This window comes from Falco peregrinus, chromosome 9 (assembly GCF_023634155.1).
Source record: "Falco peregrinus isolate bFalPer1 chromosome 9, bFalPer1.pri, whole genome shotgun sequence".
NCBI lineage: Eukaryota > Metazoa > Chordata > Aves > Falconiformes > Falconidae > Falco > Falco peregrinus.
Genome location: NC_073729.1, coordinates 29,769,670 through 29,796,572, shown reverse-complemented (window position 1 = coordinate 29,796,572; position 26,903 = coordinate 29,769,670). Strand labels below are relative to the sequence as shown.

Genomic DNA, 26,903 nt, shown 5'->3' with positions numbered 1-26,903 from the left:
CGCATTCAAAGAGCACTACCTTAATGAAATGCATAATTAACATATTCTAATTGTGCTGAGCGCTGTGATGATTTTGACAGAACTCACTTTCCATGTCTAATTTGATGCTAATTTAATCTGTTCCTCTCCCGCTGACATGACCTTTCTTGATTGAGTTTCACTGAGGAAATTTTTTGATGGATTGATTTATCAGCATTGCGGAGACAACAAAGGCTCAGGGTGCATGACAGAAAGCGGAGCAGGAATGGCCCTCCAACGCCTGCACACTCTGAACTTTCCGGCTGCAATGTCCTCTTTCCAGAGACTGCTTGTCTGATCTACTGATGGAATTCAAGAAATGTGACATCTGTGTGTGGGTTTGATCTCTGCAATAAATACAGTAAATATCTTATTGTGCTTGTGAATCCCTTGGAAGGAAAACTTCTCCCTCTCCTGCTGCTGCTCGGTAGTAAGTGGCGTGGGCCACCGAGTAGCAGAGCAGTGCCAGCAAGGGCAGGCTCTCGCTACGCTGCTGCCCTCCGGCAAGCACCCAGGGTTTTTGGACCATTTTAATTAACCTGGTCATTACTGGCTATCAGCAAAATGAAAAGTGCAGGGAAATGGGATTGTAAGACCTGACAAAATGTAACCTACTTTTTAGGTTGCTTCATCAAACTTTCTCTGGTGCTTACTTATAGATGTGTGTGTTTAGTATCCAGTATGTGCATTTTATGACACACACATATATATATGCACACACATCTGCGCAGATATGTATAAATTTATGGATTGTGTATATATGATTATACCCTTATTCAAACATCATAGAGAAGGTTTAATAATCCTCCTAATGTGACATATATTAGCTATATCTCACAATGCTGAATGTAAGCATGTACGTGTAGGAGCACAGAGGTGTGCAGTAAATCTCATGGGGATATATCTATGGTCGGGTTTTTTTTTTCAATTACTCCACAAAACTTCTCTCATGTATCCGTTGCTTCATAATGTGACAGATTCTTCCTACCCTCATAGTATACCTAGCTTATTATACGGGGTTCTGTACCGGAACTAAATAAGTCCTTCCTAACCCTCGCAGTGTTCTCTTTTGTACCCCGAAGCATGAGATTTGAGTTATCTTTGCATGTTGCACTACAGCTGTTGCTGGTCATAAACTTAGAGTTCCTTGTACTGCGTTAGCATGTGCGTTTCTGCTGCTTTGGAAAAAGCAGAGATAGTATCTCAGTTTAGAGATCATAATAATGTTTAATTGACAACATTGTTTAAATGGATATTATAAACACCAGTCACATAAATTCTTAATTCTTTTTGGTTTAATGTTTCATCAAGATAATGTTTCAAAGATTTCTTTTAAGGAGTTAAGACACACATGTTCACTTTCTTTAGGAGCTGATGGAACAGTTTAGTTTTAAAGAGGACTTGTTGATAAAAGTCCCAAGATGGTTTCCTATTAGTATTTAAGCTACACCAAGCAAACAATAGATGCTGAAGGAGAATGGGAAAGCAAGCCCGGAAAGCAGAGCAAGCTGGTAATTCTCACTGCTAGGGCTAGGAACCGCGTGCATACTGCACTTGCATGTCAACACGTGGCCCTATGGATTTTTGTTTGGTCCGTGATCTGAGAACTGGTTCAAGAAGGGCTTATGATCAATGAGCTCTGCAGAAAGGCACAAAGGCAGTCTTGAAAAGTGCTGTAGCAGCAGGCGTGGGGGGGTGGTTAAAATGCCCAGCCGGCACCAAATGGCTCGCTCTGGAAGCGGGCTGTTCCCCCCCCCCCCCCCCCCAGGACGCGGGCACTTTGCTTTCCAGCCTGCAGCCCTGTGTTGTGCTTCCCCCACACACATGCTGCAGGACAGCATGGAAGAACGAGTAGTCCTCGTCCCACTTCCGATGGACAAACTGAAGGTTGAACCCTAACCTGCTCAGACTAGAGCAGGGTTTGCGATGCTAGGGAATCACACCCATCGATGTGGGGCCTGAACTTGGTTCTCAAGTGGATGGTTTTCCTGGGTTTGGTTTTTCTTATTTTTTGATAAGGAAACTCATTTTCCAAGAGTCTGGCCTGTCTTGATTTTTGATTTCTCTTTGCCAGAGAAAGGGTCCCCTGCTCTGAAGGGGGAAAAAAAAAAAAAAATCTCTGAAGGATTTGGCACTTGTGTATACATTCTGGCTAAGTCTGTTGGGCAGCTGCATACCAAAATGTGTAAACCACGTTATAACTGTGAAACTATGAGTCATTCAGTGTTATTTACCATTGATACTGGCAGGCAGCCTGATCTGTTACTGTAATTATGTCTCTGTCTCTACCAGTGAGATCAAAAGTACAGAAATTCCAAGTAATAGGACTACAACTATATTAGTAGGGTGAAACTCTGAGCATCTGGATTGGAGAAAAAGATATTGAGTGCACAGTGTTACAGGAGATCAAAGAGGAAACTAAATCTAATAAAACAGTAATAATTGGTAAGCTCACTTCCAACATATGGAACATCAGAATTTGGTATTAAAATGTTATTTCTTAAGAACTTTAAAAAATTGGAGCAGATAGTTTGAGGACATACAAGACTTGTGTGTATTCTGCTCTAGGCTCAGTATTTCTGGAAAGAAATCAGATGTCTTCATCCATATTTAGGAGACTAGTTTAAGAACAATTTTAAAATTAAAAAAAAAAAATAAAAAAAGCCCAAGTCATCCTAAAGAACTCCTACTTGGATATTTTCATCTGTGGTCACCTGGGTGCTTCTGGTTATTTTACTGATGAAACCAACTGGAAAGCAGGGGGGTGGAATTGAGTTTGCAGCCTTGCCTGTTCATCAAATGCTCTTTTTCATTAGAACGGTTCACTTCAATAAAATCCTGGGCACGTTTGATAAGACAGTATTCAAGGAACAAAGCTGTTAGGAAATGACTTGCTCATAAGTTCCAGCAATAATTTTTGGCCTTAGAATATTACTTGGTGTTTTTCATTGTCAGTCGAAAATGAAAATGTAGCATTTCAATTGTAACCCATTAGAAATGTAGCAAGGCACACTGTTCGGTACAGTTGATCTACAAATTGCACCAGAATACTTCTGTGAACTTTTGATCTGCCAGTACTCATGGGGGGGGGAAAACAACAACATTCGAAGAAAATGCCCGTTAATTTGAATGATTGAATATTCAAGGAGAAGGTTTTTCCTTATCAAGGTTTCTACAGAAGGAAAGGGAAAATTAGTAAAATGTGTTTAATATAAATAGAACCTGACTACTGTATGAAGGAAAGTTTTTTAGAACTGAATGCTTTGCAGATGGGTGCATCTTCTTGCAAAATGGTTGAGGACAGAAATGTTTGGAACATGTAAAGGAAAAATTTAAGATATAGATAGATGCAGTGAGTCATTCTGTCATAACTTTGTCCGTATTTTGGTATCTCCATTGTTCAGATTTGTTTCTGGTGGAACTATAAAAGCTATGATTTATATCTGTGAAAAAGTTTTTTAATATGTAGGCTTTGCACAATATGGTTTATGAGAGAACAAGTTTGGAAAGACACACTGCTAGCTAGATAAAATACTGTTTAAAATAGCAATGGAAACATGGCATCTTTTCAACGGACCGAAGTGCTATTTGCATTAGTATTTAGTATTGTCTATTTTTTTAATAAGCTCTCTGACATCTTAGGAATGATAGTTATGATTCATATAACTTCAGTTCTTGTTCTGAGAGAACATCATAGAAAATATTTCTACAGTAGCCTTAAGGGATATATGGTAAAGCATAGTTTGTGGATTCATTACAGGAGAGCGGCTTCCCATCAGGTGATGGGTTTATCAAATATTAAAGCAGTTTGTATTCTTTTTTTCTTCCAAAATTGCAAAAGCATCTGGGGAAACCATTTTGGCCTTGAGTCTGTTCAGGTCTACCTTTTACTTTGGAATATTTTGAAGGATTGACCCGCAGCTCTCTATTCATGTCAAAGAAAGAACACTAGTAAGATAGGGTTGTGTGAGCTGTGCATTTGGACTTAAATTAAGAATTCAGCCCCACATCTATAAAAATGAGCTGTACATGTACATTCTCCATAGCCCCTGAACTTCAAAAGCAAAGGGAGCAGCTGTCCGTATCTATGACTGCTGTCATAGATAGCCACTTTTGAGAAATCCACAGCCATATATATGTGTATATATAATGTAATATATAATAAATTCAAATCCCAGCTAAGGAATCAACAACAAAACAAACAAAAACTTGCAACGCTGAAATATCTGAAGCAAGCCTTTTTTCTGAGGAAATATTATTGAGGTGCTGAACAACATTTGATCACTTGCAACCCTTTCAACTGACGTTCTATTATCCACATGTCTCTTTCATTATGCAACAGATGGTGAGTCCTGTCGCTGATTTTTTTCTTCAGATTCACAAAACTTCAATGGATTGTAATATGACCCTAAAAATGAGTAGAAAAAGAAAATGCTTGTTAAGGTTTTATCTTTGATAATAATCCATTGACAGAGAATAACAGCTGACCTCCTATGAACTAAAAAAAAAAAGACACATTTGCCTTATTTTATGAAGAGCATTTGTCTAAAACATTTCACTGAACTGCAGAATGTGGCCTTCAGCTGAAATGAAAGATGGTCCTTCTGTTGCTACACAAAGCCATATTTGCTGCTGCAAAGTGCAAAAGGATAGGCTGACAAATTGATAGTATGTCAGGAGCGTAACAAACTTGTATTCGTCTTCACAAACATCTGCATATTCGTGAAGATTCTGAACGAGAAATATTTCATTTAGAGGCTTCATTTGGCAAATTTAAGATAGCCATCATGCTGAGGTCTAAACATTGTTAGAAATGTCTTTAAATACAATCTCTCTGTCTGCTTTCTGGTCACTTTATTAATAGACAAGTCACAGTGCTAAAAGGCTGGGGGGGGAGTCTTAGAGCAGTTAAAAGCTATGCTCCATATGCTTTTGATGTTTTTTTATCTCATCCTAGACTAACTAGATCCTGATTTATTATGCCATAAGTTATTAGACCAGTTAGTTTGCAATAGTAAGTAAAATAATAATAATAACACTTCTATGTTACCCCTCCTACTGATAGATTTTTAAAGTCGTTTTCCAAAATAGGGCTCAGTCTGGCAAACACTTGCATATCTGATTAACTTCAAGCACATATTCATCCTACAGCTGGGTAAGTGGGTCTTCATCTAGTCATATCATGAGATGTGCTGCTCAAACATGACCAACTTTGGGATGAAAAAAACATTGGGGCCAGATGGGAGTCGTCCATGCCTTCTAACCTCTAGGAACTTGATCTAGGTCCTTGAATTAGAGTCTAGGCTCTCTCTGCAACCAGGAGAGCAAAGTACAAACCTTTGGTGATATATTCAGGGCACTTCCACTATGTACCAACTCCTCTCCTTTAGCTCTAGAGGAAACCTGAACTGCTAAACTAATACTCTTGGAGTAATACCGGTATTTAGATGCAGCCTGTAGAAAAATTGTGATTAAGATTTGAGATTTTTGGTAGTTGTTTTGTTGAATATTGACATTAATGTAATTAATAATACAGAATATTTTACCTGTAAATCATTTCTCCTTTGGCACCTCATTTTCTGTGATGGTAAGATTTGCAGGAGGAGTTCAGTAACTGTTCAAGTTTAGGTTCTTGTCCTGTAAAAAAGATGCGTTCACATACTCAAATTAAGCTGTTTATCTTTTAAATCAAATTCCTGGATGGATCAAGCCAAGCAAAGATATGAATCCTTTTTTTTTTTTTTTTTTTTTTTAGTATGTATGCTTGATTTAAAGCACAAGCTAATTGTTATCTCAATATCATACTTCTGTGGTAAAGAAAAGTTGGTAGACCAGATACTCTGCTGCTATAAGCCTGCATAAAGCTTTTCCATTTTAACCAGCTAAGAATCTCATTGAATGCACATATTTTTGGCAGGACTGGCTCTTTAGACACTATTATAAGTTGGTCTTTCACATTTTTCGCAAGAAGTCTTTCAGGCTCTGCCTCTTTGAGTTAGGCAAGCACGAAGGAATCGACATGAGTCTAACTAAACAAAAAAATCAGCCCCAGTGCTTGCTTCTTGCCAAGAAGAGTGCCCCAGAACTAAAGCACTGCTGTGTTTACTGGCCCTTTCATAACACTGTCAGTATCGAAGAGTTGGTAAATAGAGAACTCATCCAGGAGGCTGTCAAATTCTTCTGCACTGCTGCACACCCCAAGATGATATGCTAACTCCTCTACCATTTTGCCAGTAAGCCGGAGTTTAGAGGCTGGGTCAAGAACGAATGACACTTTTCCAGTAGGCTGTCCTTCAGGGGAAATGATGTTATCTCCTTATTTTTTCTCAGTATTGACGTGAAAAGGGAGCTATTTGACGCTCTGAATAGAGAACAGCTATGTACTTATTATGTACCCCTAGGTTTCTTCATATCATCACCTCCAACCCATTGCTAATTGATTCATACATCCTAAGCAGTTTGCAAACATTCTTGAACCAAACCAATACTATTTGTATTACAGTAGCCTTCTAGAAAGCTTGCAAAACAAAGCAGTCCTTGCCCTAACGAGCTTTGAGTCCAAACAGCAAGGCAGACAGAGCGATTTGCCAGGGGCATGCTAGAAATCAGTCGTGGGATGAACAGACCCTGAATCTCTGTTGTTGTAGGCAGACACTTGCTCCCCAGACCACGGGGCTTCCCTATCAGCTGGTGCTCCTTGATTTGGAGGTCACTGTGGGACTGCAACTACAACTCCATTTCGAAGGTTAAACGCACAAGAGACCTGTTTAAATTTCGTCCTGTAACTATTGGCAAATTAGATCCAAATGACAAGTCAGGATCTGTACTGTCAGTCTCTGGGTCGGTGCTTGTATACAATAAATGGAGAATTTTTGTCATATTACAAGAAAATCTTTCATGTCCTTTAATACAAGAATATTAGAATCCTGGTAGGTGTTTTGCTGTATTCAGTTATTTGATCAGTTGACAGTTTTAGGGTGTCATGCCTCATGATTAGCACTGCCAACCTGCTGGACAGTTCAACAGATTTTGAAATGGATTTTGTGGCAAAAAGTGCATAAAGCACAGTTTTGGTTTCCTGCTCCAAGTCTGCTCGCTGATTCTCTTATCCTACATGTGAGGGAAAGTAGTGATGTACAGCATGAGTGAATGTAAATAATTTCCACCCATTTTGGGGGTGGGGGGGATGGAAGGGACAAGTTTTGCAGCAGCCCAGGTGAATTTGACATTCCTGGAGACGTGCAATAATATCATCTGCTTCTTTTCCTGAGTTCCTCTGCTATGGCAGAGGCATGTTGGCATGATTAGCCTCCTTGGTAGCATCCTCCAGAGGGAATTCTACAGAGATGAAATACAAAAACTGCTTTAAAATGGTAAGTCACAAATAGGATCTGCCATGAGGCATTATAAACAAAACTAGACACAAGAGACTCATAAAAAAATTAAAGTATAAAGTAACAGAGAAAAACCCAAATCTTCCTGACTAAAATTTCATTTGCACACCTGATTTGTTTGCACAGCTTCCAGGATGCAACAAGCACAAAGGCAATAAAAAAAAGCAGCCAAATGTCCAACACAATGACCATTGATTCAAGTATTAATTTAGCACAATTTTCATACGCACTAATGGGAAGGGTATATGCAGCTCTGTTTTGCAATGTTTGTAGTTTCTCTGCACATTTGTGTTGCTGAAAATTTGGTCTTAACAGCCCCTATAACAAACAGAGAGATGCTGCAGGGAGGGAGAATAATTGAGGAAAGCATTTTCTTAAGTTTTAAGGATTACAATTGTCTAACTACTCCTACCATCAGGATAAAGCTAATCAATGTTTTGAATACATTACCAATAGCCCTGTGATATGAGAGTGGTGTATTTCTCCTGACACATCCATTTCACGATACTACAAACATAATCTTCTGGCCTACAAATGTAAAAGGGTATTTCAGCATATGTGGATTCTTTTCAGGTTATTTAGCACATTCTAAGTCTTCTTTTTGGATCTTGGAAACTTTTTTTCTTGTTTTGATCCTGGTTATCTTTTTACCTTTCCTTAAAGCAAACGGTTCTGTTATTTCTGTATAACAGTAAACTTAGCATAAGGAGTCCTCTTTTTCCCATCTTCTTCTCCTGTAACTCCATCTTCTGAAAACTTCATACACTTGAGGACAACCCAATCCAAGTGAATACATGCATTAGCCTGGACAGACAGAAATCTTTTAATATTCCTAAATATTTTTAGGAGTAAATCTTTCAGTGAAGTTCTTCACTGTTTTTCATTGCTCAGAAAACTTAGTTCCTCACTTCCCTCTCTCTCAACTACAAAATATTTAAAGGTGTATTCACCAGGTTTTAACCTCAGGCTACTTACCACCAACCTCTCTATTTCAGAGACGTCACTCACTATATCTCTATAGTGATTATAGAGATACTATAGGCATTCTACAGCCCCAGTCTGTACACTTCTACTCTGATGGAAGTCATTTGCAACTGAGTGGTGTTTATACCAAAGGAATGAATCCTGCTGCTTTTCATTTTCATGCTTGCCATTGCCATTTCCTTGTTCCTTGAAAAAAAAAAAAAAAAAATAACAAACGGGGTGACTGGAAGTGCAGTGCCTGCCTGCGCAACGCCAGCCATGAGCAGCTCGCGTGACTGCAATAAAGCTGGTTGAAATGTGGGATCCTGTTTCTGACATTAGTGGACAAAGTTGGCCCATGGATAGTCCTGTCTGGTCACATTGATCTCGCAGTAATGGAAAGCAGGTGGACTGCCAGAAGAGCAGCTATGAGGTGGGTGACAGGAGTGGCAATCCCAAAGGTTTAGCAGGCATGAGAGACGTTAGCTTCATATTCAACTGGTTCAAATGGGAGTGTCATGATAAGAGTTAAAGCTTGTAAGCTTAAGTGTGAGGTTCTTATTAATTTTTAAATTCCAAATCTGGATGCTGAGCCTTGGCTAGTCAAATGAGTGCTTCAGCTGCTTTCAGCCTGGAATCTTGAATCCCTGTTTTCACTGTGCCTGTGCTAAAGGAAAAAGCTAGACCGTACAGAGTGATTAGCACCAGGACTGGCCAGGAAACAATAGTTCCGCTTGGTGAAAAACTTCAAGATTTTACACATTAATAATTAGTTTCTCATCAGTGTGAGACACAATTACAAAAATCATAGCAGGGGCATAGAAAAGCAGGAACCACTGCAAAACTAAAATGGTCCAGTAAGTTAAATTTGGGAGGGTCACACCCAACACGATCCCATCCTCTGATTTAGGCAGAGTTAGATCTGAACTTTGGTCTGTTAGGTGGTTAACGTGCACTCTAACCAGTCAGCTCACTTCTGCTCTTTGGACTGTACTTTTGTTTGATCTGAAGATTACTAATTGCAATGAAAATGTCATCAAGATGTAATAGGTATGTTTCCAATGATCAGTTTTCCTTCCAGAAAAATACAACAGTCGTGGACAGTATTTTATGTCAAAAATTAACTTTCTGACGTTGCAATTCAGAGAAAGGCTTGTTATGTTGGTAACAAATACTTAAGGGAAGTGTTCTCAGTAACGTAGTCTGTAAGGTATCTTGAGCCCACTGAGCAAGAACTGCTACATAAGTATAAATTAAAAAAACATTACTTGATATGCTTCATAAAATTATACATTGGATATATCAGGCTAGTTCAGGGGTCTATCATAAAACTTAGGCTTATATAAGTAAACGTGAGATCTTTGTCTCCGAGTGCTCCACAACATAGGTAAATTTGCCATCCATTTCTACTGCAAATACATTCTTTTGTGTACAGGGAAATTCAGGTTTTAGAGCCAAGGGGTGGCATTGCTAGTCTCTGTGTGAGCCTGTGTGTATGTATGACTTGGAACAATTGCATTGTGGTTTGATTACATCATCAAGGTTGGATTCTGACCTCAGCATGGTAATTGAACCATGCATCAACCTCCATCTTCTACTCAGTCGGGTATGTTTGGATGTGGTGAATATGTGGTGGCTGTAGCTACTGACAGGAACTACCAGGCATTCAACTGTGTCCAGACAGCTCTATTTCTATCCCTAATTAAACCATCAGATATTTTTCTTTCCTTTTCTTTTTTTTTTTTTTTTTGCTGTGTCCGTTTTTAATATCATGCACAAGTATATTCAGTAAAGTACTTTTCTTCTTATCAGTCAGGTATGACCAAGTTTCTCTTTTGGAATTATTCTGTAAAAATTGAGGCATTGATTGTCATCTTACATGAACCAGAAGCAACAGAAAAATTCTCTCCCCTCCGTCCTTAAGGGAAAAGCATTTACTTCTCCATAGGCAGAAAAATCAGTTCATGTACGATGTGTCAATTAGGAGCGGACAGCATCATGGAATATTATTTCCAAGATAACCCCTAAAGTAGCAAAATTAATTAGGCCAGTGGTATTGAACAGGTACTAAACCAACTGATAATTTAATCTTAAGCCTCCATCAACGTATCAGGATAAAGAGAAGCACAGGAGAATATATGTGTGCCAACTGTCATTTTTATTTGGGGACAACCTGGGCATTTCCTTTTTGGAAATTCATCTGAGGATTATTGGAGAAGTCTGATAAAATTTACCATATTGGTTTCTGCTTTTCTTTCCCTCCGCCCAAACACACTTATGGTATCATTATGCTAAGACAGTATATTGAGATGTATGCTATCGGTCCACAAAAGAGCAGGAAAGTGGGAGGGAATATTCCGCAGAAACCTTTGGTCTGTTCTGCAATGGTGTAAATCTTGTAACACAACTTGCAGTCTTGGGCTGTGAAATGCACACGTGAGATCACAGTGACCACACGGTTCCAAACTTTCATCCCACTATGGTTCCCTAAAGTGACCTTTGGAGACTGAAACTAAGAATATAATTTCAGGGTCACGTATAAATGGCTTTTTCTTCCTGTGATTCAACTCTCAGGTCCTCCTGAGATGCTTAGCAGGGGGAAGGAAATGCTTCCGCTGCGGTTTGAGAGAGAGCAGTGGCTCAGTGTGCTCGTTATTAGGTGTTTGCAGTGGGAATAGTGGGTTGGGTGGGTCCAGCCCAGTACTTTATCCTCAATAACAAAGAACTAGAGGGAGAAACTCCAGCAAAGCAGAAGCATATCTCAGACACTGCATCCACGTGGGCGATGTGCTTCCCTACCTGTCTCCACTTCAGACTTGTTCTTGTCATTTGGTCACTGTAAACTGGCAGCGGTCACAAAACGACTTTCATTAATCCACAGTTGGGCTTCTCATTCCAGTGATTTCTGGGATGGCTTTGTATCACACCATGCCGTGGAGGATTGCAGTCTGGTTACAGAAAAAAAAAGGAGCATTTCACTTTATTACTTTAGCATTGAGAAAAACAAGTCTAATTGGCTTCTGCTGTGCTCTAATAGCTAAAGAACAACAAAGGCCTTTAGTCGTTCACATCACTTCCTGTTTTTAAAGGGTTTTAAATGCAACTCAGTGATTAACATTAAAAAGTAGCTACTATGCACACATAAGAACTACTTCATTTTTTAATTATATTTTAACAGGTATAGATTCAATGTTCTTGACATTTATAAGAGGTCCTTCATTTCCAGCAAAGTAACATAATGAAATATCCGGCCCCACGGCTTGATCACCCCTCTGTGCGTTCCCACGGCTGCAGCGGCAGGCCAGGCATATATTCATGTTGCCCATAATATTACACTAGGCCAGTCTGTGGAGTGGTAGTCATTGGAATAGAATCAAAGGAAAATGTTTCTGCTTTCCCCACATATGGGGGGGAAAAAAGTTTTAATTGATTTTTTTTTTGTTTGTTTTTTTCTGTTCTGTCTTTGGTGTTTCGTTTTGACTGGAAATTGGCTGTGGACTCGAGAGCTCCTTCCTCTGTGAAAGTTTCCTTTGTTGAAATCTGTGTTTTTGCAAGAAAGATTAACTGATATTTTCTGAACAAAACTGTCTCGTGCTGGTTTGGGTGTCTGTGACTGGTGTTTATAGCCAGGCTCTGCGCTGCTAGCAGGGGGCTGAGCTGGGCAGGAGGCTGGAGGGTACCGTGTTTCGATCCCCTTACAAGCACTGGCAGAGCTGTGCAGTGCAGCCCACCCCCAGCCTTCCTATGGTTAAAGACAGCGATGACCTGGGTTTGATACTGTTGACCTTATTCTGAAAGCTTAGAGCTGTTAAAGGAAGGAAAGAAGTGCAGAGCCCCAGGGTGCTCGGAGCAGCAGGGCCATGGGCAGCCCACACACAGGAGCTGCTGCTGGCAACCAAGCAGGACCTTGTAGGCAGAGACCAGGAGGTTTCAGAGGAAAGTGACTAATAAGCCCTCGAGACATACAGGTCTGAGTACCTGTCAATAGGCTCCAGACATGTTTCTTGCTGCCCTCTCTCCCTCCATGTCACTCTAACACGACCTTAGCAGGGACCATTTGACACAGAGCAGGTGACCGGTCATTTAGACATTGCTTCCCTTAAGGAAAGGCGCCCAATACGATGTGCAATGGGGTGTGCTACACGTGAGCATGTCCTCAGGGGCTCAGCCACAGAGGAATGTGCATCAGCACCTGGGGAAATCAAAACAGGTTTATTTTGCAAGTGTCACACAAGCATGGCTTGTGTGGGTTTTTTTGTTTCCATGTACCATAAGTTTCACTTCACTTTTTTGGTGTGACTGATGCTAAAATGCAAAGTAAAACCCGTTTGAAATTGCTGAGTATCATCTTCTGTTCCTTGAACTTCCATATCAGGGAGCAAGGGGAAAGAAAACCCTACCCTTCTGTCATACTTTGTCAGTTGTTTGATTCAGTTTGTCTGGCATGATCCATGCCTGCAGAACCCACCACTGCGCGTCTGCAGGCTGCCGTAACGCCCAGAGTAATGTATAAATACATGAAGCAGAAGTCCTGATTTTGTAGGATTGCTGATGTTTTTCATCCTTTTCAGCAACTGACCCCTGCAGATCTTGGCCTCAAAGAGGTATTTCATGACAGAAGGAGCTCACAAATGGTGGAAGATGTGTGTCATGGAAAGGTTGGCATCATATTTCTCATGTGTGAAAAGGACAGCAAAAATCATCAAAATGGACTATAATAACGGATTCCGTAAAGCTTAAAACTCCCTCAAGGCTGAAACATCTTGGGCCATTCTGAAAAGAAGCATATATTTTGAAGAGAAGGGGGGGAGGAAATAAAAAAAAAAGAAAGTCTAATCTTCTGCTGATGTGGCCTTGGCAATCGACTGAACTGACAAGGCTGTGTATTTGTAAAACAAGCTGTGCTAAGTATTTTTTCGGCCTTGTGTTTAGAAACACACGGGGTTGGCGGGGGGGGGGGGGGGGCGAGGTTGTAAGAATAAATATGGAAATCAAATGTAAAAACTTCTTGCACTCGCAACCAGCTTCCCGGAGGGAATTCCTGCCTCTGTTCTCTGCTCTTCCTCCACTCAGCAAAACAACTGCCAGTCATTAAGCGGAGCTGTACAGCGCTCGCTGTACAGTAATTGAACAGCAATGGGCCCACCCTCATTTGCATCCCCCATCTCTTGATTGGCAGCTGTACATGAAATGCCATATCAGTTGAAAGTATGTTGTGAGCTGGCACTAATGATCCAGTGGCTCCGGGGAAACCTGCCATATTGTAATTCGGCTATCAGGCATGAAAGAAATAATTCTAAGTGCCAGCAATGTGAAGCCGAATAAATGTTTCAGTGCTGCAGGTTGCCAAGGGTGACACTTCTGATTTAGTATAAACGAATGCCCCGTTGCCTTTGGGGTTGGGGGAGTTCGCATTGTATCTGAGATGTGTGTATAAAACATTAGTATTAGAAAATGGCTTCAGCACGGGATGGGAAACAGAGGCCTGGTCCCAGGCGGCGCGGGAATGTTTACAACTAATGACTGGATGAAAGGATTTTTCTACCTACTGTAATGACAGGCAAAATAGGATTTGCTTTCCCTGAGATGGAGAATAATGGCTATGTTAACTCTGCTTTTCCTTTTTCTTTCTCTCCTTAAATGAAATGCTCTTTTGTAAAGAAAATCACATCTATTTTCTTCAGCGTAGTAGAGGGAGGTAGCGGGTTTAACTCCTTGGGAGTGTTGGGTGTTTGGAAGGAGGGAGGTGATGAGGGGGTTAATGGGTGGCCTCTCCGGCCAGCCCCTCCTCAACTATCGCAGGCTTCGTGCCAGCAGATTTCTCAGTAGCCTTTATACTCTTGTTTAATGTTAAAAATCTGGTGAGAGATGAAAGGAAGGACTCCGGATGCCTTAAAAATGTAATGCAGACAGTTCTTACGTTAATATTTCAGCTCCCGCACATTAGTATGTCACGAAAGGTGAGGCTGGAGGGACAGGTGTCTGCAGACACTTGGAGGTGGGAAGACAACACGTATGAGGAAGCTGGTGTTCTGCTATTGTGACTGTACACACACAGCTGCAGTAATTGTAAATGTAGCTAATTAATTGCATCTGCATATGGGATGATGGTGGCTCTGCAGTAACTGCAGACACAGGTACAAAAACCCACCAGTAATTTTTTATCTTTTTAAGAACAAAATTCTCTGATGTTTTGGAGAAGAGTGTATGAAGGTGTGTGGACAGTTTGAACCTCTCTTCTTTCCATGTCAGTCACAGATGAGCTAAATTCTTAATTTTGTTATCCACACCCAGTCTGCCTTGCTTAATGGCAATATCTTCACATTTGGGTCCCTTTTATTAACCCTTTCTTTAACTTCAGCAAGGTTATCTGAAAACCTAGCTGGCAGAGGAAAAAAAGCACAATAATGCAGAAAATTATTCTTAAAGTTGCAGCTAAGTAGAGACTGAAAAAGAAAAATCTGAAAAAAGCTAGTTCAGCTTGGTAATGGTTAAGTTGCTGATACTTCAGCCTTTCTGCTGTCTGTGTTATTTCGTTGTTTTCATGTATTCGTATTGTGTCCCTTTGTTGTCTTTTCTTTTATAATAAGCTCTTTTGGAACTGAAGACATCTCTCTGCTTTGTACAGCACCTAGCATGGTGGTGTCTTCCTCATTGCTTGGCGCTTCAAGGTATTAGAGTAACATGACTGATAATAACGTGGAATAGCAGGACACATGTGTATCAATCCTTGTGGATAAAACAGAAACTAGACCCGCCACAGGGAGCCCCTGGCACCATGTGAGGTGTTGCCTGTGAGATGTTGGGTCTTCTCTACTCCCATATGCATCAGTGAAAACTGAAGACATTCAGTATCACTCAGGATCAGATCCTAACTATTTTGTTGAGGCTTTTGTTGTTGTTATAGTGCCCCATGATGAGATACCATCTGTAATTTGTGGTCAGCGGGGATGCAGGAAGGAAAATGACAAATTAGAAGCACAAAATGCTTTAAGATGAATGAACTACCTGAGAAAGAATGTGTGTCAGCCTGCAATTTATGAGGATAAAACATCAGAGCTGACAATCTATTATCAGAGATCAGATGAAGCCTAAAATTTTGGATATAGATTTGAATAGCCCCAAACAGAGGCAGCAGATGGATTGGTAGGCTGATATTCAGGGGTTTCGTTTGGCTCCTCTTGAAAAAAAGAAGGATTTCTTTCAAACTGTGGCTCTTGATTTAGTTTCAGATGTCAATCACTTGGCATCTTCAAAACTGTTCGGGAGAAAGTGTTTTGGTTCAGCTGCATCTCAGCATAATAAGCCTTTCAGAAGTGTCTGTTCAGACACTGAATATTATTCCTGTTATTTCTGCGCTGTCCTGCATCATCCGTATCTACACAGATGAGACTGCAGAAGAGCTGTATGTACATATAAACTTCATACAACCCCAGCACATCGATATCCAGTGCAGGCTGCCTCCAACATTTTTAAGCTAACCACGGGATAGCTGTCCCAGGCCAAACCACAGGCACACCTAGCCTGACACCTTGTCCCTGTCGGTGGCCGGGGTGGTGCTGTGACACCAGTGGTGGTGGCCTCCCCTGCATGTAACCCCAGCCTGTGGCTCAGGGACTGCCTGTGTCACGGGTTGCATCTGTGTTTCACGGCACTCCATGTCCATAGCAGTCCGCAACCTCAGCGCTTCTTGGATGCATTTATGCTTTTGGCATCCGTGGTGGCAACGAGTCCCACAGGTTAATCTGCTGCCATGTAAAAAGAAAAGTGTTTCCTTCTGCCTGTTGCCAGCCCTCTGGCTGATTCAGCAAGGAGCACGGTGGGACCACCCAGCAGGGTTTCCTGCTGAAGTTCCCAGCGTGTTTTACCATAGCTGGAAAGGACTGTCAGAAATACTTCCTCCTTTCAATCGTGGTCTCACCAGATGCTGTTGTTCAGGTGCCATTGGATGGCCCGTTGACCATTATTTTTTAAAGGAATATCCAGCCTTTGGGAAGTACTCTTATATTGTCTTTTATACCTTCTCCTTCAATTTTTTTTTTTTTTTTCAATAAAACACCTGTTCACTTCGCACTAAGAAGGGCTGGTTCTAGGCAGCTTTGATTTATGCTATCCATATTCTAACTCTGTATCCCCTAAGCATACATCCATGACTCAAAGATTTGCAAAATAACCAATATATAAAAGATGAATTATTGTTTTCCTTTTTACATATAATGAATGATAGCTAGTGTGTTACAAAGACAAATATATGTTCCTGGTTTTTGTAACAAGTCTCTTTCCTAATATAAATATCCCTAAAGTGAGCAAGATGATTTCAGTAATTTGAGAACGGAATGTATTCCATGAAAGTTAATAATATGGTGCATCCCAGAAGTAAGACAACTATAAAGACATACAAACCAGATTATATCATTTTTATTTTTATAGATGAAAATCCTGGGAAAAGATTTTGTTAAATTACCTAAATGTAAAAACAAAGCCTTTGTAATACAGACAATAACTTATGTCATAATAAAATTTGTCACATAGTTTATGTGGAGTTATTTAAAAGGATTAATTTTGTAGATGCAGTCTGATAGATCCAGAGTGCCTTTCTGCAGGAATTGCATAACTTTTTTGCAGAAGTGAATCAAAATCACAGTGAAAGTGTGAGCAAAGAGGCAGTCATCTCTCCAGCTTTCTATTTCTGTTTAGATATCCGTGTTTGTAGTTACAATCGCACACAAGTCATGCAAAGTAGGTGGTCAAATGCATGCAAAATTCTGCTTGGCCAGTATCAGAGGTAATAAATGTGGTAAGGCAGAATAAATATGCAAAATATAGTACTTTAACCTAATAACATGACCACTTGCAAGCTTTAGCATAACACTGAAAATCACTAATGGAGCGCTGTGCAGATTTTCATGATACAAGCAGTCAAGAATCATGCATAATGGAACAGTGCAACAGCTAACAGCAGATTCACGCAAGATAATTTAAACTTGTTTGTATGGAAATGAAGAACTGATCTTTGAAGTGGTCCTTAATGAGATTCTGCTTGATCCTCTCTGTATCCGGAGAAAGTCTTCCGTTTTCCTTTTGCATCCGGCTCGTGTTGCTGGGGTGCAGAAAAAGGACTTGTTTAAATTATGAATGCCAATTTGCATCTACATGGTATTAGGTGAGAACTAAGTGCCGCCAGTGACTTCACGTATACTTGCAAAATTGTTATTGAAAGTTATATGCTTACAGTCCACTCCCACAGTAATGTTACTGAGCTTAGCATTCCTTGTCAGTGTGGCAGAGCCTGGACCATACCCCACAGCTTAATGCAAATGGATCCAAAGGTATTGTAATGAAATTTCAGTATGGGTTAACAATACAAGAAAGGCATTACCATCTCACATGTATGTTCTACAACAGAACAAGTACTAGGAATTTCGATGCTTTGTTTTGGGGTGCGTTTTGGGGTTTTTTTATGGACTTTTTCATTCCTACTCATATGCCTGAGCACTGAAATGTGCTGAAAATAATTCTGCAGTTTATCGTCAAAGCTATAAAATTCCATTCTAAAAGGGCTGGAAGGCAGACGCCGTGCTAGTGCATCCTGGAATATCTTAAACTACCATGAAGCTTCTGAGCAAACTCCCCCATACACCGTCAGAAAATATTGCTGAGTGATCAGCCTTTTCTAAACCTTAGCTCTGTCTCTGAAAGCGTCCATCTGGCAAATGAGGCTTTGTTTGTGCTTTTGAAAGGCAGAGGGAAAACATTCGGTTGTTTTTTTTCTATCTGTTTGTTTGTTTGCACAGCTCAGGAGATTAAGGAGGACTTATTTAAAGTTAATGAATATGCTCCCATGAGGGGAAAACACCTTTCTGTGAGCTAAGGCTTCCCTCATCTATTTTTGTCTTCTGACGGGACATTTCTGCCTTCAAAGAAAGCAACCACAGTAAATATCTTCAGATGGCATTGGGCTCCTAACCTGCTTGCACCCTTATTTTTCAGGCTTCAATTTAAAAAGTCAAATAGCTCTCTGTAATGACACAGGGAGGAGGAACAGAGCCTGTTGTGGTTCATTTGTTGGGGTTCACATAAGGCCGCAGCACTAACACATCTGGGTTAACTGACTATAAAAAAGCTCCATGGAAATCTTCCTGCTTTTCCAAACTGAATGTAGCAGTAGGTGGGACTTGCTCAGATGCACAGAAATAGCTCCTGTAAAAGTTTCCTGGCAGTGGGTATATTCTTTAGCAAGGGTCACCCTGAAAGGCATCCAGCCTCTCCGAGGTGACAGCTAAACATTCCTCAGCTCCACCGTGGCTAAGGACTGGTGTGGGGTGAAGATACCTAATATCAATCAGCTTAAAAGAGGTGTTTGATGGCTAAACATAGAACTCATTGCAAGAAAGTACTAGAAAATATTTGGCTTTCAAAGGAAGACGTGCTGTGAGACCTAGAGCACCTTCAGTTTGTGCCAGGCTTAGCAGGAGTGGCTGGGACACAGCACCCAGCAGGATCCTTTCTCTGTATTCGCTGGGCTTTCAGTTAGCGCTTTCCTTCGTGGGGTCTCATTCCTGATTTCTTCACCCTCGTTTGTCATCACTGGTGCTTTCTAATCAGCAGGATGAGCTGCCATTGTAAAGCCTACTGAGCATTTCTGAAACTCTTTCATCCCTTCTACAAGCAACAGGATACAACAGTTGATGTCACACATTTGCCTCGCATGGCTGTGTAGTGGGAAGGGTACTGTCCTGGAGATCAGCTTAGTCCCGTTTTCCAAGGTCATGAAAAAAAACTTCTTCTAATTCTATTGAACTTTTTTTTGTTTGTTTTAAATGTACATGCTAGAAACTTAACATTTTTTGCAAGACCGAATTTAAAAAGATCATGCAGAATTATTGTTTATGTTACTATATATGTTTAAAGTGTTTAATTATATTACCTTCATAAAGTCAGTCAAAGCAGCAGAAACTGTTACATCTGTTTAGTTAAGTTCTGGTGGTTTTATCCTACTCCTTCAATCCACCATTTTCTAACATCAATAGCACTTTAGAAGGTTATGCTTTTGATCAGCTATTTTTCTGGAAAGTTCTTTCCAGACCTGCCACTTTTGTACCCAGTGGGTGCAGAAGAAAAGAATCTCTTCTGTGCGTGCCACGTACCAGCTGTGCTCGGCAAACACAGGTGCTGAGCACCCATGGCCAAGGCGTGCAGGGATTTCAGCCCTTTGGTGGAAACACCCAGCACCTTCATGAGCAGTTTAATGAGCTTCCAGCTTGGACAGAGGTGGGCGGAAATATTAAAGGATTGAGACAAAATTATAGTTTATTTGTGCACACACTTTTTTTTTGCTATAAATGGGTTTTTTTGCTTTTACTGAAACCCATTAGGATCCATTCTGCTTTGCTATGTATAGAATTTACACACACCGTTATTATTATTGCCTAAGGGGACCCTTATAAGTTTTATAGCATCCATATAGATTTGACAACTTGCTGCATCTGATTAGTTATTGTGTTTACTCCATGCCCTGAGCACTGAATGGATACCCAGGGTGGGCCCGGGCCTTAGAGAGCCATTCAGTGGCAGATCTGGCTTTTGGCTTCTGTCCCGAGCTAAATCACTCCATAGCCACTGCATTCCCAGGCGACTCATGCTAAAAAGTGACAGCTACACATCCCAGCCTCGCCTGTGCTTCTTCACCAGCAATGCCCCTAGCCCTGTTTTCAAAAGAAATCCATGTCAAAAAACTTTCCTTTTGTCGTATACCTACAGGTAAATTAATGGTGTGTTCAATAGAAATAATTAGCCGTTAATTTTCCTTCTGGATCACTCTCTAAGCAGGAGGACTAAAAAGAAAATTGAGATATCTGCTGTCCTGTTTTTTTTATGTAGAAGACTTCCATGGGTCTCTCTCATTAAGGCTAGTAGGTGTTAATAGTAAGTGTTAATATGTAAATCCGATCCTAGAAAGGATGAGGAACGGTCTGTATTTCAACATGTTGGCCATGTAATTACAGACTGATTACATGCTTACACATGTGCCATTTCTAGGGGGACAAATGAGAGATGAGGAGGCCAAGAAGGTCACACGTCTACTCCAGAGGTGTCAAAGCCCATTCTACGGAAAGGGCCAAATTATGTTTTTAATTATGATCCAGGGACTTGCGCTACAGCATTAAGGTCACGCACTACCCTTGATCCACAGCGGTCTCCTGCCGAGGACCCTGGGAGGTTTGCATAAAGATCAAAGCTAGAACGAGACTCTTAAGAAATAAAGGAGTTCCCCATTAATAAAGGCTCCCAGTGCATTTGACATCGCTCAGTGGGGAAAAAAGACATTATATATGGCATGCTTTAGACTACAGCTAGCCTTGCCTTGTTTGCATATATTCTGGCAGCAACTGGACACACACAAAAAGAGCAACTGCAAGTGCAAGGTTTTCTGGAAAGTCTTCAGAGCTCCTTGTGCCAATCCCCATGCCACTGTGGTTACTATTTTCTTTATTTTCTTCCTGGGAGAAACCTGATTTCTGGACAGTACTGTTTGCCCCTCCTCCAAAATTCCTTCCAAGCTCCTTAAGCTTTCTCCCTTCTACTGAAGCACCCAAAAGAATTTTCCATACCTGAAAACACAGGACTAGTGCATGCAGTGATTTTTAGAATGGGTTTGAAATAACCTTTTGAATAAAACTTGCACAGAAAGATCCTCTAACATTGAGTCTGTGAAAATATTTGGGGTCTTCCCTGCATTGTAACTGCAAAGGAATGCCCCAAAGAGAGATGTAACAAAATCTGTCGAACCGAGCAGGCAGTGATTGGAGCTTATGTCTGTGTTAGCTGAGCAGTCAGATCACTCTTGACAAGAAGCGGTGGAGAGCTGATGTTGCATGAACTTTTATTTTGTTTCCAACCCAGAGTGCGGCTCTGCACAGCCAGTGTGTGTGTGCATGTGCATGTGCACGTGTGTGTCCGCGTGTGTGTTGCAGAGACGGTCACTAGCTCACTCCTACCAAATTAGCCTGCAAAACAGTTGGGGTAATTTAGGGCTTGCACTGCCTGATCATTGGTACAGTTACAACAAATAAAACATTTTAATATGAGCAGTCACTGAATGTTTACTGTATCATATTGCTGGGAGCTGAATGCGTGCCAAATGCTATAACAGAAGGGAGCATATGAACTCCAGAATGATGACACTAATAAGGAAATTACAAAAGGCCCAACAAATGGCATTTGTGTTAAATCAATAATGCTCTGTTTGTTATTTTTTATTCTAATCTTTCTTCTAAAAAAAAAAAATTATCTTTCCAAACAGTTGGCAATTCCCATTCTTGTTCTTCTTCCTGAACATAATTAAAAACATGTTGTGGCGTCTACTTAAGACATCAACTTTCCCAAGCCTGTCTTGTCCACTGCGTTTTAAACAAAGACACTTGTTTTGGCATTGTGCCCTTAATTAATCATTTGAGGCTTTATTGCTGTACAAAAAATGTCTTTGTTTAATGATTCATCACAAGCCCAATTTCTGCAGAACTTAATCAACTACAGAACTAACTTTCTAATCATCTTAAAATAAAAGAAAAAAGAGAACAAGATTGCTTTTGGTGTATTGTTTTGATAAAGAAGCATTCATTCAAGGCACGCTAGTATTCTGGACTAGTTATGATTTGAATTATAAAGATCAGATTGGTCAGTTAACTTGGGGTTTAAGGAGATGGTACCTGTTGCTTGGTGAAGAGCACGATCCCTGAAGTCCTCACCAGCATCACTGGCCACCACTTTCTGTGCCGTGCAACTGAATGGCACTAGCCAGGCTTCTTGTGAAAAGGGACTCCAGACTTTGAAGACAAATTTGCAACATAAAGTTTGGTATGATAGGAAAGCAATAATGAACGTAGCTCGTTTTTTGAAGTGCAGAGGTTATTTTCCACTGTATTTGCTTTTTTTCCGACTCTGTTTTCTCCCTCTTTTTTTTTTTTTCTCTTCTTTTATAACATAGCATTCTCCCATTTTACTTTCACTGTAAATCTCCTATGGGCATTATCAAACTTTTGTTCTAGTGGTAGGTTTTACAGTAAATGAGATTCCCATGGGACAATATAGGAGAGTCTTACTTTTTCTGTGATTGTTTTGTTCAACCATTTGATTTGAAATAAAAAGTTCAAGAATAAGGAGTTCAAATGCCTAAATTACACAAAAGGACAGTTGTGCTTTAGTGACCACAAGGAGGACCTAGCCCTTGCAGCGTCACAAGTTATGCAAACACATGGCAGGATACACTGCCTGCTCCCATACAGATTACACAGATAAAACACACACAGATTGTGGGATGATAGTCTTTGGCTCATTCTGCAATTCATCGCATACAGCTGAGGTGCAAGTTAAATGACTGACATCTGACAGACACAGATATGATAGCTCAATTATTCCAGACACGAGAGGAAAAGCTCTCCTGAATTTTACTTGAAGTTGTCAGAATTGCACCAAAGTACCCCCAAGACCATCTTTCTTTTCAAAATCAAGTTTTTAAGTATATTTGTAAATATATAAAAATCTCCCATTCTCTAAGCAACTGTACACAGCTTGCACTATGTCAAAATATGCCTACGTTGAGTAAATATATTATTATGCTATGTTAATGTGTTATGTAACGGTCATCTATTTTAATGTATTCTTCATGTAAGATAATAGTATTCATTTCCTCGAGTTTATAGATTACGCTGCTATGTACATTTGGATTTTTACTGCAGAATTTCCTTTTTCAGGTCCGATAAGAAAGTATTTGATTTAATATGCAATGCCACACACCCTGCATAGCAATGAGTCGTGCCAGTCCTTGTTACCCACCCCAGACGAGATTTTGGTGGGGGCTGAAAACAACAAAGGAGGTTTCTGTGTGCTCATCATCACTTCTATGTCCAGAAGGTGTTAACATTGTAAATAAGCTCTGCAGGGTCCCCAGCACAGGCTGCCAAAGCAAGACAACAAAACAGCAAGACCCTTTGCTTTGTGATCATCTCTTTGAGTCCAAAAGACCTAAGCCCCAGCAGTTCACCCGTGGCACCCATGGGAGCACTGCTCACACGGAGAGAAGAACTGAACCTCGCTCCCATTAGCACTGCCGATGATGAGAGATCATTTCAAAGCTAAATGCTGTTTGTTTGCCTTTGTTGATGTTGATGATGGTATGAAGTGACATAAGGCAGGCACGTGCGGTGTGCAGGGTTACGAGCTTAGCTTTCCAGCCACGTGAGTTTGCAGAGGGAACCCAACCAGAGCTCCTCGTTGACCCGGCAGCGGCAGCAGCGCGGGGGCTGAGCCCTGCCGTAAAGAAGCTCTTGTGATCCTTACTGTGCCAAAGCCTCATTCGCCTGGGCAGCATTTCCTTAGGTTTTTGGCTGAGCGCAATGAACAGCCAAAACTCTATTAATACCCACCCTGCGCCGAATGCTGGCAGCACTGGTGCCAGCCAGCAGCAGCCCAGTGTGGCGCAGCTCGCAGAGGCAAGGCGGCACCGCAATTGTCTATTGTGTCTCCTCCCAGGAAGCCTACTTAAAAGCCTAGGACATGTCCTCTGGCCTGATCACCAGGGTTACTTTTCTTTGCTACTTGGCAGCTGCGAAAACGAAACCCAGCTGTAAAAAATGTCTGCTCTCCACTTGGCAAGGTCTCTTTGGAGTTGGAGTGTGTGTATGTGTGTGCATGTGTGTCTAGGCAGGACGAAAGCAGACTTGATTAGCAGTTTAGTCTGAACATGTGTTTGCCACCGATTATATCCTTATACATTCACAAGTGCTGAATGCCTGGTTAAAGTTAAGGTATAACATGCATGTGTCTGTGATTGTGCCTAATAAACTGCTGGAAATCAGGCTGTCACTCTCCAGCCCTAAAGTAAGACACACCAGCATAGCACTGCAGTTGCTTTCAGCTAAGAAACAGCCTCTGAGCGTACAGCAGGAGCAGAGCTCAGGAGCTTCTGGTTGCTAATTATGTGCTCTGGTCATTTTGCAATGCCCAGCTTTCCATAATGCATCTAAAACAATTCTGTGTGCAAAAGTCACTTTTTGTAATTGCAAGAGGAGGAACTCAGCCACAAAGTGATGGATTCTGATTTTTTCTTCCCATTAGGATGATTTAGAATTGTACAATAAGCATCACTGCATGGCTGCTAGATAATGCATGTTATTAATTTGGCACATACTAATGCTCTATTTATGTAATATTTCATACACTTTGCAGAGCTTTATATTCAGAGAGCAACCATAGAAAGAACAGACAGTCGGCTCTGCTCCTGCCATTTCGTTTTTTCCTGAGCAAAATAGTAGCTCAATGAACTCCTGAATCACGCAGAATGGGTTTCTTCATGTTGTCTCCACAACCAGCCCTTCAGCCAGTCAGTTGGCCCCTAACAGTATGGGAACAGCTAATAATTAAATCCTAACTCTTTGAAGCTAAACAAATGAGGACAAGTGATATAATTAAAATAGAGGGGTGTCTGACTTACCATTCTCCCCAGAACTTGCCAAGTGGCCTGCATAGGTCTCTCTTTTTGTGCTAACGTTTTTAGTTTTAGCCATTTAGTCTTGCAGGAAAGGCACCCACTCCTCTGTTTGTCAGGGCCCAGACACATTCTCCACCTGATGGAAATATCTGTAATGAGTCAGACGGAGCCACAGTATCAGCATCTGGAAGAAGTATTAGGGGTTGTGGACGTGCCAGTCTGGACATTATTATGACAATCCAGCATGTAAAGAGAGAGAAGAGTGGGAATTCTACAGGGAAGATGTTGGGAAACTGAAACAGGTTAAAAAAATGGAATTAATCTGAGAGTGAAATGACAGACAAAAGGGTGACCACCTAGGTGGAGTTCATTTGGGAAACAAATAGCTGAACTTAGGTTTCCACCTCCAGGAGTGTTTGTATAATTTACTCTGCACTAGTACTCGGATCAGTGATGGCTAGCTCCAGTAGTTTGTTCAGAAGAAGCCCTAGCCCAAGGATAGCAATGTAAAACGTGTCTCAAATGATAAATGAAAGCTGTCTCTGATAAGCTGGTATTTGAGCTCCTCCTTGCCCTCCTACATTTGCTGCTTACCCCAGATTTCAGTACATGTGCTTTGTGCAGTCTTTCTACTACACTTGTGTTGATGTGAAGTAGGAAAGGTTGTTGCTAAGTGACATGACAACTGCAAAGTGCTTTTCAATTTCTTTCTCTACTCCCACCTTCCACATACATCCTGCATGGAGAGTTTGCTGCTGGGAACATCCCTGTCTAGCAGCGAGCATTGTGTGACAAAGCTCCAGGTCACATTTCTCACAGAAGTGGCACAGAAGCTCCTGCTGCTGCCCCAATGCTTCTTTCAGCTGGAAACTGGGCATTGACCAAAGATCATTCCTGGTTTTCTCTGCTCATGTGTAAATCTGGGTGATTCAGTGTCCAGTCTGAAATGGGTTTGGTGGCTCCGTACAGAGCAAAGCAAAGCCATCGGCCCTGTGGGGCACAGCACAGCCAGCCTCTGATCTCTGTAACAGCGCTGCAAGTGAAAACTAGGACAAAGTTTTGACACAGCTGTTCTTGCTGCTTTATTTGTGCTGTGGCTAACTGTCATGGACTGTAAAGCACCAGCTTCTGTGGTAGGGGAAGATTTCTATTTACAATGCCCTGCTGGTAGCCTAAGCCTGGTGCTGAAGCCCTCCTCGAGTTATTTCATCTACAGGCTTCATGTAAGAAAGTAGTTTAATAGGAAAAAAAACCAACCAAACTTCAAACAACTAGATTCTTTGAACTTTACCTCTTGCAGCAATCTTTATACTCCTTACGTCTCCCTGCACTGAGTTTCATTGGCCAAACCAGATCCTTTTGTTTTGTGCCAATGCAGTGACTCTAATGCTTGATGGGCCCCATCAGGACCTACCACAGTGAACCACAGCTTACCATAGCAAACCACAATAAAATGATAACAGCAAATAGCATTACAAACCTTGTTCGTCTGTCTGTCCTGGTCCTTCTCTATTCCGTACATAGGTTAAGCAGCGACTTCTTGCCATGCAGCATTTATGAGTGAAAGACTGGCATTACGCCTGCGCTGTCTGTTCTTTACCACATTAAAAAGGTCATAAAAGGATAGTCAGCTAAAAAATCCGGGTATTGAAGAGAGCCTTTGCACTGAAATACATTCCAAGCAAGATTTTTTTTTTTTTTTTTTTTTCAGTTTGGGGGGAGGGGAGCTGCTAGAAAAAAATGTGAGCTCAACTATTAGCTTTCCACTTGTAAAACTTCATATATCACTAAATATATTGCCCATAGAGGACAGAAGCTGTTAAGACAGAAAAGAATTTTGAAGATGGATGAATGACAAAGACAAATGAAGATTTTTATTTTAGCAGAAGTTTCCAAGCACTGTCTCTGGGTTGGGAGGGTACTGTTAATAAAGTACACTTGACATATAACTGTTCAAGTTCCTGAGAAACAGCTTTGCTTTAAAGTTCAGTAGAGGATCAAAAAGAGTGAATTCTCTGTTTTTCTCTATAAAAAAGAAA

The 26,903-nt window shown here is 40.9% G+C and overlaps 1 protein-coding gene and 1 long non-coding RNA gene across 3 annotated transcripts in view; one reads left to right on the top strand and one right to left on the bottom strand.

The window, feature by feature from the left end:
- Nucleotides 1-26,903, top strand: part of TSHZ2 (teashirt zinc finger homeobox 2) — a 232,021-nt gene that overhangs the window by 179,474 nt on the left and 25,644 nt on the right. The window lies entirely within an intron of this gene.
- Nucleotides 1,319-11,494, bottom strand: LOC129785130 (uncharacterized). Its single transcript, XR_008748739.1, has 3 exons — nucleotides 11,175-11,494; nucleotides 5,565-5,655; nucleotides 1,319-4,426 (listed from the first exon to the last, which is right to left on the bottom strand). It is a non-coding gene; the product is annotated as an uncharacterized LOC129785130 (long non-coding RNA).